The 7,859-nt window shown below is 38.6% G+C and overlaps 1 pseudogene; it reads left to right on the top strand.

Moving 5' to 3' along the window:
- Positions 1–5,610: 5,610 nt before the first annotated feature.
- LOC101129349 (large ribosomal subunit protein uL4-like) lies at positions 5,611–6,990 on the top strand (annotated as a pseudogene).
- Positions 6,991–7,859: the final 869 nt, after the last annotated feature.

Below are 7,859 nucleotides of genomic sequence, written 5' to 3'. Positions count from 1 at the left end.
CTGGCTAGCCATATGTAGAAAGCTGAAACTGGATCCCTTCCTTACACCTTATACAAAAATCAATTCAAGATGGATTAAAGATTTAAACGTTAGACCTAAAACCATAAAAACCCTAGAAGAAAACCTAGGCATTACCATTCAGGACATAGGCGTGGGCAAGGACTTCATGTCCAAAACACCAAAAGCAATGGCAACAAAAGACAAAATTGACAAATGGGATCTAATTAAACTAAAGAGCTTCTGCACAGCAAAAGAAACTACCATCAGAGTGAACAGGCAACCTACAACATGGGAGAAAATTTTCGCAACCTACTCATCTGACAAAGGGCTAATATCCATAATCTACAATGAACTCAAACAAATTTACAAGAAAAAAACAACCCCATCAAAAAGTGGGCGAAGGACATGAACAGACACTTCTCAAAAGAAGACATTTATGCAGCCAAAAAACACATGAAAAAATGCTCATCAACCCTGGCCATCAGAGAAATGCAAATCAAAACCACTATGAGATATCATCTCACACCAGTTAGAATGGCAATCATTAAAAAGTCAGGAAACAACAGGTGCTGGAGAGGATGTGGAGAAATAGGAACACTTTTACAGTGTTGGTGGGACTGTAAACTAGTTCAACCATTGTGGAAGTCAGTGTGGTGATTCCTCAGGGATCTAGAACTAGAAATACCATTTGACCCAGCCATCCCATTACTGGGTATATACCCAAAGGACTATAAATCATGCTGCTATAAAGACACATGCACACGTATGTTTATTGCGGCATTATTCACAATAGCAAAGACTTGGAACCAACCCAAATGTCCAACAATGATAGACTGGATTAAGAAAATGTGGCACATATACACCATGGAATACTATGCAGCCATAAAAAATGATGAGTTCATGTCCTTTGTAGGGACACGGATGAAATTGGAAACCATCATTCTCAGTAAACTATTGCAAGAACAAAAAACCAAACACCGCATATTCTCACTCATAGGTGGGAATTGAACAATGAGATCACATGGACACAGGAAGGGGAATATCACACTCTGGGGACGGTTGTGGGGTCGGGGGAGGGGGGAGGGATAGCATTGGGAGATATACCTAATGCTAGATGACGAGTTAGTGGGTGCAGTGCACCAGCATGGCACATGTATACATATGTAACTAACCTGCACAATGTGCACATGTACCCTAAAACTTAAAGTATAATAAAAAAAATAAAAATAAATAAAAAAAAATATACAGAGAGAGATAATTTGTTTTTATAATATTTATGTTTATAATAGATATGTATAAATCATCCTTCACAAATCAAATTATACTATAAATGAAATGGGATAGCCACTGATGGACTTAGGAGAAGTCTGCTGAGGGTAGGGTACACAGGTATATAGCATCCCAGTGCCTCCCTGTGCTGTCCAAACAGTACAAATATGATGAGCTTATCATTATTTTTCATGCCTTAATGCAGTGATTGAAGAGGTCATAATAGGAATTAGAGAAGTGTCAGCTCAGACTTTCTTGTTAACTTGTGTTTGCATTATTAATATTATCATCAGTCAAGGATTTCCTGGCAATGATCTTTTTTTAAGCCACATGTCCTTTTTGTGAGGGCTAGTTTCACTGAATTGAAATGATATAATCTATAAACCTATAGAACCCAGCCTAGGCAAGCTGCCACAGGCCACAGTATGCCAAGAGCAGATAACTTAAGTGAGGGTGCCACAGCCATGCCCTCCACATCCTTTGGGGTCACCACAAATGGCCTGTGCCTTAGACCTTTTGCCACAAGACTTATGTCAATATCAACTCCTATATTAAATACAATAAAGTTTAATGTAAGTCTTACATTTAGAACAAAAATATGGTAGGAAGATAATATTTTCTTCTTGTTCCTCAGTGGATGGTTTAACTCACTGACTCCTCTTATAAGATCACTAGTCTGGTATATGACCAGCTAACAGAGCATAAGTAAAACCACACCTACATAAAACCAGAGACAATTCTTCATTTCAAACTACCCTAATTACTTAGAATGTGCTAGATCCACTTTCTTGTTTCACCTCATTCCTCCCTTCCCTGCTCAGCAGTAGTCACCCACAGAGCAACTCTTCTCAGGTCTTCAGGTGATCCTGATGGGGAAGAAGTGCACTAAAGCCCCACTGTCATCAGTGGGTGGTGTCTGGACTGTGTTGTTTATGCATCTGGACTGCACTAGCTTTTAGTCATCTCTATGCTCTCCCAGTTCCATTCACCTCATAACTGCCTAAGATCAATGAGTGCATGTAGATTTCCACACCTCTTGCAGCCTGCTCTTCAGCAGCATCCACTTTGCAATATATTTGCCCAAGATTTAGATCAGTCTCCACGTCTCATCTTAAATACTGCTGGAGTAAAACCGCACCTCTGGGATACTGATGCATCTGCAAATCTCCAATTTCCACCTTCAATGTTGCTTGGCAATTCATACATTCATTCAATAATGTATGTAGGAAGGTATGTATGAATGTATGAACCAGTGTTGTAATGTCATCAAGATGGCTGATTAGAGGTGCCCAATGCATGTCTTCTCTACAAAGAAGAACCAAAACAACAAATAAATAACTGCACTTCGAGTAGAGTGTCTAAGGGAGAACACTGGAATTCTGCAAGGAAAAGATGAAAACCCTCTGAAACATGGAAATTTGAGATGGCAGCATGAAGAAGGAAGTAAAGTGACCAGGTGGGATTGGCTTGGAACTAAGAGACATTTCCCATTGTAGGGGAAATGTAAGCAGGCAAGTCCCAGAAGTCCCCATTACTAACATGAATACCTGCAATTCTAACTACAGGAGAACTTCACAACTCTTTTAGGCCTTGAGCCAGTTTAGGGAGCTGCATGGAACCAACACGCTATATTGTTTCAGTGAAGGAACTCACACTGTATCCCTTTCAGACCAGTGCTGCTGTGCCATGGTGCAATTTTGAAAACAGAGCCATTGCTGGAGTGCATCCTGCCCTGGTGCTCAAACCTCCTGCACCTCCACATCACGGGACCTGCTGTCATCCTACCACACTCATATAAAAAGATGCAATGCCATGACCCCAGCTTGACCTAGCAGTACAGATGTGACACTAGCACCTAAACTCACACAGTGTCCTAAACCTCATGCGACAGCCAGTCCAGCACAGTGGGGATGCTGTCCCCAAGACTAGGGGAGCCAATGCATACACTCCCCAGGACCTGAAACCCACCTGCCTAGTGCCCACCACTGTTAGCAACATTGTCCCCTTCACCACCAGAGCCATGGTGTACTGCATGTGCCCCAGAAACCAGGGACCAGACTGCCCAGCTCCTGCCACCACCAATGACCCCACAACCTTGACTTGAGGAGCTGTTACACCTAGCAGCACCCACTCCCTGCAGGGCTTGAGAAATAGCCTTTCCAGTGGCTCCCATCTGCAGTAAAGCCATGCCACTGCCTCCACAAACACCTATGGTCTTGGCCACCGAGGCACTCACAGATACTGCTGGCATTGATTACAGTCAAAAAAACATTTACATGATTACAGCACTGTGCTCACCCACAACCAAAGCCAAAGTACTTTACCCAACTGACACAATAGGATGCACTTACAGAAAAAAAAGTCTTTCCTTATGAAATCTACTAGATAAAATTGGAAGAGGTAACTGTTTCAGCAGATACCCGGATTTCAATGTAGGGACCCATAAAACATGAAAAAGCAAGGGAACATGACATCTCCAAAGGAACACAATAATTCTCCAGTAACAGACTTCAAAGCAAAGAAAATCTATGAAATACCTGAAAAGGAATTCAAAATAGTAATCTTAGGAAAACTAAGCAAGATACAAGAGAATAAAGGTAAATAATTCAATGAAATCAGGAAAACAATTTGTGATTTTAATGACAAATTCAGCAAAGAACTAGATATCATAAAAAGAACCAAACAAAAATTGTGGAGTTGAAGAATTCAATGAATAAAATAAAAAATACAATTGAGCGCAACAACAGACTAAGTCAAGCAGAAGAAAGATTTTGAATGTGAAGACAGGTCTTCTGAAATAAGCCAGTCAGACAAAAAATAAAGGATAAAAAAGAATGAAGGAAGTTTATGAGACTAATGGAACACAATTAAGTGAACAAATATTTTCATTATAAGAATCTAGAAAAAGAAGAAATGAAAAAAAGGCATAGAAAACCTATTTAATGAATTAATAAGTGATGACTTTTTAAGTTTTGGGAAAGGTATAGACATCCAGATTCAGGAAGCTTAAAGGTCCCAAATAGATTCAACCCAAAAAAGATCCTTTCCAAGAAATATTACAGTCAAACAGTCAAAAGTCAAAGACAACAAGGGAATTCTAAAATTTATCACAAGGGAAAGATGTCAAGTCCCATATGAGGGAATCGTTATTAGACTAACATCAGATTTTTCAGTAGAAATCTTAAAGATGAGGAGAGAATGAGATGATATTTTCAAAGTGCTAAAAGAGAAACAGCAGCGAATAATACTATACCCAGCAAAGTTTGTCTTTGCTAGACAAGAAAAACAGGAAATTTGTCACCACTAGACTGGCCCCACAAGAAATGCTTAAGGGAGTCCTACATCTAGAAGTAAAAGGATGATGACTACCATCATAAAACATGCAAAAGTATAAAACTCAGTAGCAGGCAGATACAGAAATTTGAAGAAAAAAAAAGGAGTCAACTTTTGTCACTATAAACATACCGCCAAGCTATAAAAATAAACAATAAAAGAGGAAGAAACAAAGGATATGCAAGATATCCTGAAAACAACTAAGAAAATGACAGGAGTAAGTTCTCATGTATCAATAACCATCAATGAAAACTGATTAAATTCCCTAATTAAAAGATATAAACTGGCTGAATAGATAAAAAAGAAAGACCCAAATATATGCTGCCTAGAAGAAACTCACTTCATCTAAAAAGATATACACAGACCAAAAATGGAGGAATGGAAAAAGATATTCCACCCAAACAAAAATCAAAAATGAGCAGGGGTAGCTTTACTTATATCAGATAAAATAGACTTTAAGTAAAAAACTGTAAAAAGAGACAAAGATGTTATTACATAATGATAAAAGGATTTATTCAGCAGGAGGATATAACAATTATAAGTTTGTATCCATCCACACTGAAGCACGCAGATATGTAAAGCAAATATTATTAGTTCTAAATGGAGAAATAAACTTCAATACAATAATACTTGGAGATTTTGACATTCCACTCTTAGCACTGGACAAATCATCTAGACAGAAAGTCAACAAAGCAATATCAGATTTAAATTGCCCTATAGACCAAATGAACCAAATAGACATTTACAAAACATTTTATCCAATACCTGCAGAATACACATTCCTCTCATCAACACATGGTACATTCTTCATGAAAATCCATGTGTTAGACCACAAAGCAAGTGTCAAAAAAATTTTTTAATCAAAATCATATCGAGTATGTTTTCTGACAACATTAGTATAAAAACTAGAAATCAACAACAAGAGTAATTTTGGAAACTGTACAAATACATAGAAATTAAACAACATAGACTTTAACAACAGGTAGTACTTTTCCTGTGGCAGCAGCTGGGCTGAGAAGAACATGGCTGTCTCCTCTCTCCACCATGGCATGTGCTCACCCACTGATATCGGTGTACTCTCAAAAGAGGGAGTCATCTGGCAAAAATGTTACTATGCCTGCTGTATTCAAGGCTCCTATTTGACTGGATATTGTGAACTGTGTTCACACCAACTTGCACAAAAACAGACAGCCCTACGTTGTCAGTGAATTAGCAGGTCGTCAGACCAGTGCTGAGTCTTGGGGTACTGGCAGAGCTGTGGCTCACATTCCCAGAGTTCGAGGTGGTGGGACTCACCGTTCTGGCCAGGGTGCTTTTGGAAACATGTGTCATGGAGGCCAAATGTTTGCACCAACCAAAACCTGGTGCCATTGGCATCACAGAGTGAACACAACCCAAAAACAATATGCCATCTGTTCTGCCCTGGCTGCCTCAGCCTTACCAATGCTGGTCATGTCTAAAGATCATCATATTGAGGAAGTTCCTGAACTTTCTTTGGTAGTTGAAGATAAAGTTGAAGGCTACAAGAAGATCAAGGAGGCTGTTTCGCTTCTTAAGAAACTTAAAGGCTGGAATGATATCAAAAAGGTCTATGCCTCTCAGCAAATGAGAGCTGGCAACAGCCAAATGAGAAACTGTCACTGTATCCAGTGCAGGGGCCCCTGCATCATCTATAATGAGGATAATGGTATCATCAAGGCCTTCAGAAACATCCCTGGAATTACTCTGCTTAATGTAAGCAAACTGAACATTTTGAAGCTTGCTCCTGGTGGGCATGTGGGACATTTCTGCATTTGGACCAAAAGTGCTTTCCAGAAGTTAGATGAATTGTATGGCACTTGGCATAAAGCTGCTTCCCTCAAGAGTAACTACCATCTTCCCATGCACGAGATGTTCAATACAGATCTTAGCAGAATCTTGAAAAGCCCAGAGATCCAAAGAGCCCTTTGAGCACCATGCAAGAAGATTCATTGCAGAGTCCTAAAGAAGAACCCACTGAAAAACCTGAGAATCATGTTGAAGCTAAACCCATACGCAAAGACCATGCATGCGCCAGAACACCATTCTTCACCAGGCCAGAAATCACAAGCTCTGAGTGGATAAGGCAGCAGCGACAGCTGCAGCACTAGAAGCCAAATCGGATGAAAAGGGGGTTGCAGGCAAGAAGCCTGTGGTAGGTAAGAAAGGAAAGAAGGCTGCTGTTGGTGTTAAGAAGCAGAAGAAGCTTCTGGTAGAAAAAAGGGGTAGCAGCTACCAAGAAACCAGCCCCTGGAAAGAAGCCAGCAGAAAAGAAACCTACTACAGAGGAAAAGAAGCCTGCTGCATAAACTCTTAACTTTGATTATTCCATAAAGGTCAAATCATTTTGAACAGCTTCTTTTGAATAAAGACCTGATCAAAGAGGCAGTGAGAAAAAAAAGGTAGGTAAATAAATTAAAAAGAAAATCCAAAAATGTATTGAAACAAGTGAAAATAGAAACACAATATACTAAAACATATGGGATACAGCAAAAGCAGTTATTCTAAGAGGAAAATTTATAGCAGTAAACACCTACATGAAAAATATATATTTCAAATAAACAATCTAACTATGTATCTCAAGGAACCAGAAATGCAAAAGCAGACTGAATCCAACATTAGCAGAAGGAAATAAAGTATAAAGATCAAGCCAGAAATAAACAATATAGAGACTAAAACTATACAATCAATAAAATGAAGGGTTTTTTTAAAAGATAAAAGAAATTGACAAACCATTAACTACATTGATGAAGAAAAAAGATACAAGACCAAAGTAAATAAAATCAAAAGTGAAAAAGGATACATTACAGCTGATACCACAGAAATATAAAGAATTATTAGAGATTATTACAAATAACTATATGCCAACAAATTGGAAAAGCTAGAGGAAATGGATAAATTCCTGGACATGTATAACCTACCAAAATTGAATTAGGAAGAAATAGAAAACCTGAACAGACCAATAACAAACAATAAGATTGATTCAGTAATAAAAAGCCTCCAAACAAATAAAAGCCCAAGACCTGATAACTTCACTGATGATGTCCATCAAAATTTTAAAGAACTAACACTAATTCTTCTCAGACTATTCCAAAAACTTGAAAAGCAGGGAATTCTTCTAAATTCATTGTTCCAGGCCCACATTATTCTGATACTAAAACCAGATAAAAACACAGGTCAATATCCCTGATGAACATAGATGAAACATCCTCAACAAAATACTAGCAAGCTGAATCCAA

This window comes from Gorilla gorilla, chromosome 1 (genome assembly GCF_029281585.2).
Source record: "Gorilla gorilla gorilla isolate KB3781 chromosome 1, NHGRI_mGorGor1-v2.1_pri, whole genome shotgun sequence".
Taxonomy (NCBI): domain Eukaryota; kingdom Metazoa; phylum Chordata; class Mammalia; order Primates; family Hominidae; genus Gorilla; species Gorilla gorilla.
This window is presented reverse-complemented; position numbering and strand designations above follow the sequence as displayed.